This window comes from Pelobates fuscus, chromosome 3, assembly GCF_036172605.1.
Source record: "Pelobates fuscus isolate aPelFus1 chromosome 3, aPelFus1.pri, whole genome shotgun sequence".
Classification (NCBI taxonomy): Eukaryota; Metazoa; Chordata; class Amphibia; order Anura; family Pelobatidae; genus Pelobates; species Pelobates fuscus.
The window spans coordinates 68,530,059-68,542,683 of record NC_086319.1 but is presented as its reverse complement, the minus strand read 5'-3'; the positions used below and the strand labels follow the sequence as shown (position 1 = coordinate 68,542,683).

The 12,625-nt window shown below is 43.4% G+C and overlaps 1 long non-coding RNA gene across 1 annotated transcript in view; it reads right to left on the bottom strand.

The window, feature by feature from the left end:
• Positions 1-630: 630 nt before the first annotated feature.
• The window catches only part of LOC134600788 (uncharacterized), a 329,656-nt gene continuing 317,661 nt past the window's right edge, over positions 631-12,625 (bottom strand). Inside the window, exons 2-3 of the long non-coding RNA XR_010090362.1 lie at positions 757-838; positions 631-670 (exon numbers count right to left, since the gene is read on the bottom strand). This is a non-coding gene — a long non-coding RNA (uncharacterized LOC134600788). The remainder of the gene's footprint in view (positions 671-756; positions 839-12,625) is intronic.

Below are 12,625 nucleotides of genomic sequence, written 5' to 3'. Positions count from 1 at the left end.
ACAACCGATGGGTCTAAGCTGGCGGGGGGGATATGTGACAGAGTCTATGGGAGGGTAATAGAAGGAAGGTATCTACGACCCAGAATCCTCCATAGTCTATACTCATTCACCTGCCCAATTAGCAACTGCTGAGGCTTTAATTAGCAGGTCTCAGAGCAGAAAGAGTCAGATACAATCTGACCTGCAGAGAGAGAGCAGGTCTGTGCAGAGCAGCATCTAAACAATGTGCTAAAGGTTGGTGAAACCAATGCTTATTTTTGATTTGTGTAGTTTATTACCCTGGTGAGTAAGGGACATTTCTTTATGTTTAGTTAGTGCTCAAATTTGAGCTAGGATTTATTTTGTAGATTTTCCTTTCTGTTGTGCTGCAGTTTTTGAACAAACTGATTGCTGTATGGATTTTTGTGCACGCTATAAATAAACCACACCATTTTTGCACCAGAGACTGTTGTTCTATGCCTGTTACCCTAGAGGACTGTGTTGCTTTGCCCATAAAGGTCACAATACACACTACGGAACTTGCACCCATACACACTACATTCCCTATACACACACACTATGTTCCCTAAACACATACACACTACATCCCCTTTACACACACACTATGTTCCCTAAACACATACACACCGTATACACACACTGTTTCCTACAAACATACACACTACATCCCCTTTACACACACACATTACATAACCTACACACACACACACACTACATAACCTACACACATACACACTACATCCCCTATACACACACACACACACACACACACATTACATAACCTACACACACACACACAGACACACTACATAACCTACACACATACACACTACATCCCCTATACACACACACACACACTATATCCCTATCCCACACCACACTATTTTCCCTACACACACTGCATCCCTATTCCATGCACAACATAATGGCATGGCAACTTCAGGGAGACAGGACACTCTTGTTTTTACTCCTAATGCAAATCTATACATGTGGGAGTAATTCTTCTGACATATATATATATATATACATATATATATATTGTGATCCTTGTTTGTAGATAGCACGGTCCTCTAGGGTAAACAACAGGCACAGTCCTTTGGCTTTTATATAATCCAGGCAACTTTATTGTAAATCCACACAGGAGACAGCAGTAAATGAAAACATAAATCCCTTTAAACAAAAACCTAGCTCGTCTGAGCACTAACTAATATTAGGTTCCCTATCTCTCAGGGGTTAAACTAAACAAAACAATATTGGTTTCACCAACCTAGAGTCTTTGTCCGCTCTCAGCAATCCCAGTGCTCCAAGCCAGCCTTGACTGCTTCCCTTTCTGCACTCCCAGTACTCCAAACCAGCCTTGACTGCTTCCTTCCGCACTCTTGAGCTCCAAGCCAGCCTTGACTGCTTCCTTGACTGCACTCCCAGTGCCCCAAGCCAGCACTCCCAGTGCTCCAAGCCAGCACTCCCAGTGCCTAGTCTCCTTGACTCTCACTGGAGAGAACAGCCTCTCTCCTACCTGCTTCCTGGGAGGAAGCCAGCAATCCCCCTCTTTACCTGCCTAGCAGGGAGTGGTTTATTCCCACTGCTACAGCTGATTATCTGCAGCTGAGCAGTGGGTTGGAGACAGTCCAAAAAACCCTGGCCTGGATCTTTGTCTCCCAAGAAAACCACTAAACTGTGGAGTGGAGCATTGGCCCACCCTTCTCTCCAAATGCTCCACCCCAGGGGCCCATAACTAAACAAAGCTTTGTGTTGTGCAACAAACAAACTACATATACTCCCCCTGGGGTTAAATGGCTTCTCTGCCTTCACTTTATCACAATATATATATAATTTTCTGCTCTTTAACCCCTTAAGGACCAAACTTCGGGAATAAAAGGGAATCATGACATGTCACACATGTCATGTGTCCTTACGGGTTAAAAATACCAGAAATTGTGTGTACCATAATAAGTACAATTTAACATGATTTCTGAGAGTAATATTTAAATATACATGTATATTAATATGGGTGTATTATTATTATTATATGTGTTATTACGCCTGTAACATTTACAAATGTATTAATATACGTGTATATGCATGATATGCCCAGAAATCACATTAATACGTAACACCTATGTAATGGAGGCTTAACACTTTTTACAAGATGGACGAGGGCATGTGACCATGGAGGGGCGCTGTGAATATTTTTCGCACAGGGTGCCTAAAGGCCTAAGGCGGGCCCTGCGACCATATATATATATATTATTGGTATATTTCTTGTTCTAATTTAAAATATTAGTCCTTTCAGGGTATTTAAATTATACAGTAATGCATACTTACATGCAGACAATCTCACTGACACAAGCTCATTGATACAGAGGCTCATAGACAATCTCATTGATATACATAAGCTCATTGACATAAAAACACAAGCTCACTGATGCAAACAAATTGGCTCACTGACAGACAATCTCAATGACACACACAGACAAGATTACTGGTACACACATACAAATTTAGTACAGATAAACTCTGATACATAAACACAGAAGCTTACTACAGACAAGCTCACTGTCACACACACACACTCACTGACGCACACACTCTCCCTACAGACAAGCCCATTGACACACACATGCTCCCTACAGAAGAGCTCACTAACACACAGATTCACTACAGACAAGCTCACTGACACACACATGCTAACTAGAGACAAGCTCACTGACACACACATGCTCACTACAGACAAGCTCACTGACACACACACATGGTCACTACAGACAAGCTCATGGTCACACACATGCTTGCTACAGACAAGCTCACTGCACACACACACAGAAGCACACTCATTCATTAGCAGATGCACACACACACAGAAGCTCACTCACTAGCAGGCACATACACACAAGCTCACTCACTAGCAGGCACACACACAAACTCCCTCAATAGCAGATACACACACACACACACACACACAAACTCCCTCACTAGCAGATGCGCACACACACACACACACACACACACACACAAAACAGAAGCTAACTCGCTAGCAGATGCACACACACAGAGAAGCTCATTCACTAACAGATGCGCACACACATATAAGCTAAGTGCTCACTCACTAGCAGATGCACACACACAGAAGCTCACTCCCTCATTAGCAGGCACATACACACACAAGCTCACTCACTAGCAGGCACACACACACAAGCTCATTTACTAGCATGAACACACACACAACTCCCTCACTAGCAGATGCACACACACACACACACACACACACAACAGAAGCTAAGTCACTAGCAGATGCACACACAAGCTCACTCACTAGCAGATGCACACACACACAGAAGCTCAGTGCTCACTCACTAGCAGATGCACACACACACAGAAGCTCCCTCACTAACAGATGCACACACACACAGAAGTTCACGCACTCATTAGCAGATGCACACACACACACACACACACACACAGAAGCTCACTCATTCATTAGTAGATGCACACACACACACACACACACAGAGAAGCTCACTCACTAGCAGGCACATACACACACAAGCGCACATACTAGCAGGCACAAACAGAAGCTCACTCACTAGCAGGCACACACACACACAAACACACACACAAACTCCCTCACTAGCAGATGTGCACACACACACAAAAAACAGAAGCTAACTCACTAGCAGATGCACACACACAGAAGCTCAGTGCTCACTGTGACGGACCGCCTGGCACCCCAACCGGGTGCCTCCGCCAATCGCTGCTTCCTAATCACCTTGAGTACTATAAGCACGGCTGGGGTCTCGCTGTCCTCCACCCACCCTGGACCTAAGACAAGGAACCAGTTTCCAGTGGGTGGACCTCTCCTCCTCCAGAGAGTATAGCAGGTATAGCTGTGTAGCTCTTTTAGAGCTAGTGATTATAGCCAGTATAGTAATCTAAAGCAGGTATAACTGGTATAGCTGGTATATCTGTTCCCTACAATCACGAGACGAGGCTGCTTGTTGAGGGTGAAGTGAACTGATTTTAATGGGACCACACTTGGCCTTTTATGACAATCCCCATGCAAGGGATACTCCAACCTGAACCTGATGGAAGACTGAATTACAAAGTCACAGACCAATGACAACAGTGTTACAATACATGACACTCCCATACATAATCGAATAATCCCTCCTCTGGGCCTGGGAGATAATTGGATCAGGAACTGTACTAATCTTATCCAATTATCTCCAAGTACAAAAAAAACACACCTTTTCCCAAACACCCCAAAAGTACCCCTGAAACACATAAAAGCCCACAAGTTATATCCCCTGATAGCCCTAATCTGGGTGACCAACATATAAAAAAATCACCCAGATCAGTTCAGGGGTTCAGGAATTTCCTGGAAGTAATTTATTTGACCGACTGCAGGCATGGTCCCATGCCCAAAACAGTTCCAGAGAATCAGGGCTATAAACTATATTGCGGTCAGTATAGTTTGGTAGTTTGAAAACTAAAAAGCTACCGAACAGAGTCAATAGTCTTACCCTGGAGCTTGTTCCCCTCACCCAGATGAATGATTTCACCGAACAGTGCCCTTCTAAGTTGTATAGAACCGAACGCGGGCGATGATGGAAGTCCAGCGGTGTTCGGAAGTTTCTGTGTCCGATTTTAGTTCCATGAGATTCATGCCCAAACACTGCTGCCTGCATTCATGCGAACAAGATGGCCACCACCTCATGGTTGTCAATAGGAATTGCGGAACCAAGATGAACAATTAGAACACTGCAGTGAGAAACGTTCCAAGTTGTTAATAGGTGTTAACAAGCTCCAGGGTGGTCTCTGGTTCGTGCGCTTGTTCGGTAACTGAACCATATAATCCCAATTGCATGAACAGAGTCTTTTTTACATATTTTAGCCAGGTCTATTTCAGGTCTATTGCAGGCCCCTTCAAGAACCAGTGTCAAGGTTCTGTTCGCCACATATATTCCCTTCCAAGGGGAGACTAATCAGGTACCTGACCTCCTGTCGGTCGGTATCTGAGTCAGTTGAGTAGCCCACCCATAAGCAAGTACTGGACCCGGTGACTTCTGTAGCCCATCTCTGTCCTTTATGTCCCCAGCAGTCAAGTGGGCATCTGGTACTCCTGGTCTCTCGGTTGCTCTCTGGCTTGTAGTTGGGGTTACTCAGTAGGCAGAGACGAGCGGTGCTCTGCCCCGCAGCCATCATTAAAGCTGGGTAGTTGAAAGGGTCCTAGATTAAGGACAAGGGGAGGGTAGAGGCCAACTTTGCTCTGTCCTGGTGCCAGCGCTTATACTGGGAGGACCGGTGCCTAGTCCTGCCCTGTAACAAGGGGACAGGTCGAGCAGAGGCCAGTGGCGCTCTGCCCTGATGCCAGTTCTTCTGTTGGAAGGGGGTCAGTGGGTATTGCAGCCTCATCCACTAACCCCAGGACCCGGCTGGGAAGCTGCTGTGTAGAGAGGGATCGCCTACCTCCTCCTCATGGTATTCCATCGTGGTCAGTTGGGGACCTGGACAGGCCATCCCGTATCCCTGTAGGTCTTGTGCAAAGACCACAGTCCCATCTGTACCATTGGGGTCAGGGGTGCTGTCCCCCTGTAGTTGGGGAGAGGGACCAGTTGTCTCCTCTCCTGGTATCTCCGACTGCCGCTGGGGAGAGAGACTGGTTGTCTCCTCTCCCTGCAAGGTACACTGCCACTGGGGAGTAGGACCGACTGTCCCTACTCCCGGTACTTCCAGCTGCAATTGGGGATCTGGGCCTGCTGCCCCGCTGCCTGCGTTCATGTGAACAAGAGGGCCGCCACCTCATGGTTGTCAATAGGAATTGTGGCCACCCAGACGACCAATTAGAATATGCGGTGAAAAACATTCCAAGTTGTTAATAGGTGTTAACAAGCTCCAGAGTGGTTTCTGGTTCGTGCGGTTGTTCGGTAACTAAACCATATAATCCCAATTGCACAAACTGAGTCTTTTTAACGTATTTTAGCTAGGTCTATTGTAGGGGTCATAGTCCTGTGGCAAGAGGATGATGAGCAGGCCCCTCCAAGAACCAGTGTTGAGGTTCTATTCGCCACACTCACTCACTAGCAGAAGTGCACACACACAGAAGCTGACTCACTAGCAGATGCACACACATAGAAGCTCACTCACTCATTAGCAGATGCACACACACACACAGAAGCACAGGCACATACACACACAAGATCACTCACTAGCAGGCACACACACACAAGCTCACTCACTAGAAGGCACACACACCAGCTCACTCACTAGCAGGTACACACACACAAACTCCCTCACTAGGAACAGATGCACACACACAGAAGCTCACTCACTAGCAGATGCACACACACACACACACACACACAAGCTCACTCACTAGCACACACACAAAGCTTACCTGTCACTGGTAGGTGTCTTCATTCCAGCGAGGTCAGCAGCTTCTGTCTGGGGGAGGGGCTTGTCTTCTGGAGGTGGGGCTTAAGTGCAGGGGTAGGGCATGTTAATCTGCACCAGCCCCCAGATCCTCTCTTTAATCCCCTAGGACTGATACAGGCTGGCACAGTCAGAGGGGAAAACCATTCAAATTACATGTGCTGTCTGCCTGGCCAGTCCGGCCCTGCCCACAATCCCTCTCTTTCACACTACACACATACACAATGCATCCTTACACATACACAGAAACACACAATGCATCCCTACTCACACACAGACACACCGAAACACACAGTGGATCCCTTACGCACACACACACACTGCTTCTCTTACACACACACAGTAAATGCATATTTTACACACACTTAATGCACACCTTACAGACACACACTGCATTATGTTACATACACAGAAGCACACCTTGCATCCCTTACACACACAGCCAGAAACACACAATGCATTCCTCACACACTGCATCCACTATACACACACTACATCCCTTACACAAATTGGTATCCCTATACACTACATTTGATAAGAACACACATTACATCCTTGACAATAACACATACCTTACACACATACACTCCACTCCCTTTGAGCGAACTCAGGTGTGGGCCATGTAGCCATAAACATCTTGAGCTGCTTCCTGTCTGTTGATTTTTGTGAGTACTGTTACAAACAGTCTGCAGAGATCCTGTTCTACACCAGACCTGTGGAGCCAGACTGCAGCCAGAGCCCATCATCATCCTCTTGTCCTCATCTGGTGGTAAGTAGGCAATCCAATATATTATTAGTGGCACTAATTTCTAATTTACCTCACATTAAAGGGCCACTGTAGTCACCAGAACCACTACAGCTTAATGTAATGGTTCTGGTGTCTATAGCCTGTCCATGCAGGATTTTTAATGTAAACACACTGCCTTTTCAGCTAAAAAAACACTGAGTGCAGCACTGGCATTGGCCCATAAGGCAGATTATATGGGTGGGGCATTGTGATGTCACATGGTGGGCAGACCAAAAATCCTTGCACCGGCCCTGCTCTGGGAGTCCCGGGCCCCACATTCCATTTGTGCACATAGATCATCAATTATTATCGATTATCACTATATATATATGTGCACCTTAGGACCCCTGCCAACGGCTACCTGTATAATGTAGAAGGGACCCTGCCAGCATGAGCTTAACTTTCCAGCAGCTCCTGTGTCTGTAACTCTCGCAAGCCCCGCGGTCTGGCAGAGCGTTGCTGCGGGTTACCATTGCATCGCTCCGCACGGCACGCAGGCAAAGCGATAGTTACAGACACAGGAGCTGCTGGAAAGTTAAGCTGGTGCTGGCAGGGTCCCTTCTACATTATACAGGTGGCGGGGGCCCTAAGGTGCACATATATATAGCGATATTCGCTATATATATGTGCACACATGGAATGTGGGGCCTGGGACTCCCAGAGCAGGGCCTGTGCAAGGATTTTTGTTAAATAAATGTAAATACCACCAAAAAGGCTCCCTCCCCAAATGCAGCCCCTATTTTACACAGTTACACACACTAAAATCACAACACAAACACACACTGCATCGACTACGCAAACACACACTGCATCCACTACACAAACACACACTGCATCCACCATATACACACTTCATCCACTACACAAACACACACTGCATCCACTACACAAACACACACTGCATCCACTACACAAACACACACTGCATCCACTACACAAACACACACTTCATCCACTACACAAACAGACACTTCATCCACTACACAAACACACACTGCATCCACCATATACACACTTCATCCACTACACAAACACACACTGCATCCATCATACACACACTACATCCACTACACAAACACACACTGCATCCATCATACACACACTACATCCACTACACAAATTGGTATCCCTATACACTACATTCCATAAGAACACACACTACATCCACTACACAAACACACACTGCATCCATCATACACACACTACATCCACTAAACAAACACACACTGCATTCACCATACACACACAGCATCCACTACACAAACACACACTGCATCCATCATACACACACTACATCCACTAGAAAAACACACACTGCATTCGCCATACACACACTACATCCACTACACAAACACACACTTCACATCTAATACACAGAAACACTGCATCCACTACAATCTGTATCCACTATACTCACCAGATCCACTACACATGCACACACACGGCATCCTTGTGGGCGGACTCAGAATGGGCCCTGTGGGTGGACTCGGGGGTAGGCCCTGGGGGCCCAGACCTTGAACTGTGTCTGGGGACCAAAATTTCTGATGGCAGCCCTGCATGGCATTAACATTATCTAAAAACTTACAGATGACATAACACTTAGTACTGTATACATTACCATCACCGCAAGCATCCTTTGCAACCCATCTTAAAATAAATACTTATTATTATTATTTCAGTTTGGTAGCCAGAAAAGTTGCTATTCACAAACACTCAAACTCACATTTAATTTTATTGGGTTTACTTTCTGTCCTCACATTCTATACATGAATTCTCACCTCATATTGTTACAATATGAGAGTCCAAAATATATTTACTATATATTAACTGTATAAGAGAAAAAAAAACATAGTTAGTATATATTTCAACTTCTGTGTATTTGAAGTATGATAAATCACATGCCGCATCTTGAGATCATAGAAGTCTTGACTGTATGAGATGTATGCCATAAAGTATGTGCGGACTGTTCTTTAGAAATGTGTACTGTATCTGAACAACTGGCCTAACTTTCTCTACATCCTCCATGGTGGTCTACATGGGGAGGTTTGATCCAAAGAGTAGTTTACATAAGAGAACACAAGGCAGAGGAAGTCTATTACTCTGTAACTTAACCAAAACATGTCTAAGACCTCTTTTACAAACATAAATAATAAAAAAAAAAAAGGAAAATTGAAATATTAAAATAAGTCAGAGATTTAGAGAGTCATGTTGTCAGAAGAGATGGCAACATAGCACCTATTTTATAAAATAAGTTTAAACTATATAGCACACTCTTCCAGCTGTTTGGAACCACAGTCAATCACCTCCTCATTCCCTTCATATCTTAACACTTACTAAGTTATACTGTTAACTTTTTCGTCTATCACATAAAAATTCCTGTGCTACCTCTTGTCTCATCTCCCCATTTAACCTTTAGATTGTAAGCTTACAGGCAGGGCCCTCTACCTGTTGTATCTGTCTGTTCTTATTGTGTTGTCTTTTTCCTTATTGTACAGCGCTGCGAAATATGTTGGCGCTTTATAAATGCCAGTCATATAATAATAATAATAAATAAGACATACAGTGCCCTCCACTAATATTGGCACCCTTGGTAAATATGAGCAAAGGAGGCTGTGAACAATTGTCTTTTGAACAAATCTTTTGTTCAGAAAATATTCAAAAATACTCTTCATTCATGGATATCAAACAATTTTCAAACACAACAAACAAACAAAAATCTTTGTTAAATATATGTGTGGCTCAATTATGCATATATATATATGTGTAAATATATATACACATATATTATGTAAATATATGAGTGGCACCCCTATAAATTCATGTAAGAAAAATATATTTAAAATATATTCCCATTCGTATTATAAATTTCTTAGTACACCTGGGTAACTAGTAACAGGAAGTTGTTGAACCATATTGCCATGTTCCCATTGTCATTCTTCACAATAGGCAAGAACAAGGGATATAGCTATGGTGTGCGGCAAAAGGTTGTTGAGCTTCACAAAATGGGATATCTCTATAAGAAAATAGCAAAAGCATTGAAATTGCCCATTTCCACATCAGAGTAATAATGAAGTAGTTTTCAGAAGTTCCAGTCAACTCTAAATGTCCAGATCGGACGTCAGCAGGCAATAGAGCAGGCGGCACAGGGCACACTGCAAGGGGTGACTTTATGCATGAAAGCAGGCCAACCTGCCCCCTCAAAACTGACCATGCACAGAGTGCTGTTTCAGTGCTCTGTTCATGGTCCAGGTGCCCAGTCCCCTGCATTTTTTAGGGGGGAGGGGTGATAACATGCATCTTCATTTGTATAGCCAGAAATCCTGGAGCCAACGCTCCAACTTTATGCCCCATGTGCACAATTACACAGCAAACCCCAATGTTTTGGAGCAAATATGGTATAAAAAATTCTCCAAACATTTCGTGAAAACAGCAAATTACTTTTTTTTCCTAACGTATGAGCACAGTGTTTTGTAATCAATTTAAAGTGACTCTTTAGTCACCAGAACCATTACAGCTTAATGTAGTGGTGCTGGTGTCTATAGCCTGTACCTGCAGGCTCAGCAGTGTAAATGGGCCTCTTCAGAGAAAAGCAGTGCTTACATTGTTGCCTTGTTACACCTCTAGTGGCAGTCACTCAGATGGCCACTAGAGTTGCTTCCTAGTCCAGTGCTGCACAATGTGCATCAATGGAGTGCAGCGTCTCCAAGCCCTGGATATGGAGGTGCTAAACCTTCTCCATAGAGATTCATTGATTCAATGCATCTCTACGAGGAGATGCTGGTTTGGGCAGTACAGTGTTTTGCCTCGCATGACCAATAGCCTCTGAATACTTTCCTACGGGAAAGCATTGGATTGGCTGAGATCATCAAGATCAGTCAGGATCCAGGCAAGGACGGCAGTGGCGAAATCGGCACGGTGTGGGAAAATAGGTAAGTTTAAACTTACTTAAATAGATCAGTTAACACTGTGTCAGGAATACATGTTTTTTTTTTATAGCGTTCCTTTAAGTTTCAGAGCATGATGTTATATAATATCTTATAGAATGTCATGATTGAGATTCCTTACATTCTATCTGCAGTCTTTTGCTTTTTAGTTGTAAGTGATTAAATGAATCAAATATCCAGGTGTGATTGTTTTCATTTTTTAGGATCAGTTTGTGATCTGGAATCAGTAATGTGGCGGTTGCCTGCAGGAGAATTCTAATTGATACATTTTCCAAACATATGGTCTTCATGAGAAAAGAAAGCTTCACGGACAACTGGCTTTACATATAACCTTGATATAGGACTGTTTATAGATACTAAAATGGAGAACACATTTCCCGCACGTTATGCAGTTAAATCGAGTTAAAGGGGCTTCTCCAGGCAGCGCTCCCACACATGTTGAGCAAAATATGGAGGTTGCTTTTCCTCGGGATTCTTTTTAATGCCTTCAGTGCTACAGTTGTGTGATGCATGGACTGGTGTATATATATATATATATATATATATATATATATATATACATAGATATAGTAAAATATTATATTTAGTATTATGATTGTTTCCCTCAACTAAAAATAAATAAATAAAAAAATGTGTTCCCCTGGAACAGCAATAATACCATGCGAGGCCTCTCCTCTCTTTCCAGCCAACATACAACAAGTGACTCTACACCTCATGGCCTGCTGTGTGAAGGTTAATAATATTATATGGTGCAAGGAGATGGACTGTTTCCTGGTCATGAGATGTCTAGTTCCTGGGCCCCAAGGTGTTAGCCCCTTAACAAATATAAAAAAATCATAAAATATATAACAAGGTTGCACCCCAACAAGTGGAAAATTGTAAGTGGTAATATTACCCTTTAAGTAAAAATTATTCTGATTGTAAGAAGATTCCTCATATCTTCTTCATAAATACATACAAAATACAATCTAAAAAAGAATAAAGAAAAATAGTGTGAAAATGTAAAATTCTATAGAACGCTGGTGACGTTATAATGCACTCACAAAAGTAAATTGTTTGCAGGTGCGTAAAGGTATCTTTGTTAGGACGTAGCCTTCTGTCCTTTTCTTTATCCCATTGAACACATAGAAGAGAGAGGGAGAAACACAAACATAGTGTACCACTTTAAAAAGTTAAACACCTTTTATTACAAATGCACTCACAAGATGGATCTCTTAGGCTGGCATATCATAGTGTAACTTTCCAGACTCAGGATATGATGTTAAACAGTCCTCTGCAGTCGGAAACAGGATAGTAGCTTGAAATCCAAAAATAAAATCCCCCAAAAAACTTATTGGTAAAAGTTAGAAAATAAACATAAATTAAAAGTCACTATGTTGTCCTCCCAGCCCTATGTGTTTCGTCCTTAGATCGGACTTCCCCAGGGGCATCCAGTAGTAGGGTTGCTGATCTCCGTCACACTTCT